This window comes from Balaenoptera musculus, chromosome 5 (assembly GCF_009873245.2).
Source record: "Balaenoptera musculus isolate JJ_BM4_2016_0621 chromosome 5, mBalMus1.pri.v3, whole genome shotgun sequence".
NCBI classification, from domain to species: Eukaryota; Metazoa; Chordata; class Mammalia; order Artiodactyla; family Balaenopteridae; genus Balaenoptera; species Balaenoptera musculus.
The window spans coordinates 53557641-53559648 of record NC_045789.1 but is presented as its reverse complement, the minus strand read 5'-3'; the positions used below and the strand labels follow the sequence as shown (position 1 = coordinate 53559648).

The following is a 2008-nucleotide window of genomic DNA, read 5'->3' as shown; positions in this document are numbered from 1 at the left end:
TGATGTCAAGGCCAAATGCTTTCCACCTGGAGGCCTTTGTTAACATCCTCATAATCCCAAGGAGAGGTTCCTCCTTATTCAAATCTCAGATGGCAAGGAAGAAGACAGAACTCCTGGTGACCCAACTCTATTGCAATTCAAGAGTAGAAATATAGGTCAAGAGGAAGACAGCATCCTGCCTTCAGATGCATCTTGCAGGGAGGCAAGGGTGTGGAGCACAGAGAAAAGCACCTCACCCACGTAAACAAAGCTGATGAGGGTGCGCTCAGCAGCTCAGGAACTTCCGCAGCCAACATCTGCTATGACACCTATGTTTATAGCTATAGCAATGGCACCATGTCAAAAAGGATTAGTTCACTGTCACAATTCATTAAAGGCCAGCCTTGTTATGAAAAAATGTAAGCTAGGACTTTTTTTTCCCACCTTTATTGAAGTGTAATATTTATCTTGCATAACTGAAAAACAAAGAACACTTTACAAATTTATGTGTCATCCTTGGTATAGGCTATGCTAATCTCCGTCTGGTTCCAATTTTAGTATATTTGCCGTGGAAACAAGCACTAGGCTTGCTCAGATTTTTATTTGGGGTGCTTGTATTTTTTAAATTATTATTTTGATATTATTTAGATCTGAAAAATCATCAAGTCCCAACACACAAACACACACACACACACACACACACACACACACACAGAAAAACAAAACAAAACACAAATAAGAATATAATAGTGGCTATCTTTACATGACTTCTAAATTTTTAACTTATTTTGATTATCAGTATTGTCTGAAGTTTCTGTAATGAGCATTTATTTACTATCTAGAGGTTAAGAACAAACACAAAATTTCTTTTTCCTCCAAAAAATTTGATTATCCCATGTCAAGTGATTTTCTTCTTCTTTCTATTTTAAGGTAATTTTTCAAATGTTTACAATAGATACATAGAATAAGAAAAAAGTAATAATTATTTTATTTCTTAAAAGACTTTGGTGATGAAATTGTTTATTTTTTTAGCCTGAATGCTGGGAGCATAAAAAGATGGAATTTAGGAGACCAGCACAATAAAAAGGCTTAAATACTCTATTAAAAATGATGAATCAGCAAAGGCAGAAGTATTACCTTACCAGTGTAGAAGGATGTTCTGGGCCCAGCTGGGTAAGCTATAGTCCACACTTAGGCAAATTCACCACTTGTACTAACGTGAGCTGCTAGACCAAGTCCTACCCTCCATCTGGCCAGAAAGACGGACAGCTAGAAAGCATTTGAAACGGAGATAGCAAGCCCAATTTATTCGTAGTATCAAGCACTGTTCCATGAACTGTCTGATCACTTATATAATGTTAATTTGAGTTAGAAATTAAGGTAAAAGGCCCAGAAATAACTTAAGGAAATTTGCAGGCCCTACACCACCAGAATGTGCAAATCACTTCATCTCCTGGACCAAATTGTTTATTCATTAGTAAAATAAATATTTCTATGGTCTTTCTCAATTCTAATAGTCTATGATGTGTATTGTTTCATAATAAATGAACTTACTCATATGCAGGAAATTCCTGTCCTCTAATTTCATTCTGGGAAATATTTGACCAAAGTGAAATTGATTTCGGAGAGGCAGCAGTGAGCGGTGGCGTGAAGCGAGATCTTAGCTCCCTGCCCAGGAATTGAACCTGGGTGGCCTGGATGAAAACCAGGAATCCTAACCGCTAGACCAGCAAGGGCTAAAGGCTAGAAGCAAATTTTCCCTGGCTCTTGCCCCCCATGAAAAATGTATTTCTCGAGGATGCAAAAACTGTAAAAAATAGGTACAAAGTTTATTATTAGAGACACAGTACAACAACAAGTGGGAGAGCACACAGAGAAACAGATGGTTTAGCTAAAACAGAAGCAAGGCAGAGATGCACACCCAGAGAGACAGAGTGTGTCTCATTTATACAGGGCAGTTCTTTCAGGTCTTTGTTTACCTTTGGCCAATTATCTGGTTTCTTTTTCCACATCTGACCTGCCCTAGGAC

General features: G+C 37.9%; 1 pseudogene; it reads right to left on the bottom strand.

Annotated features, from left to right (window-relative positions):
* Positions 1 to 458: 458 nt before the first annotated feature.
* LOC118896191 lies at positions 459 to 557 on the bottom strand (annotated as a pseudogene).
* Positions 558 to 2008: the final 1451 nt, after the last annotated feature.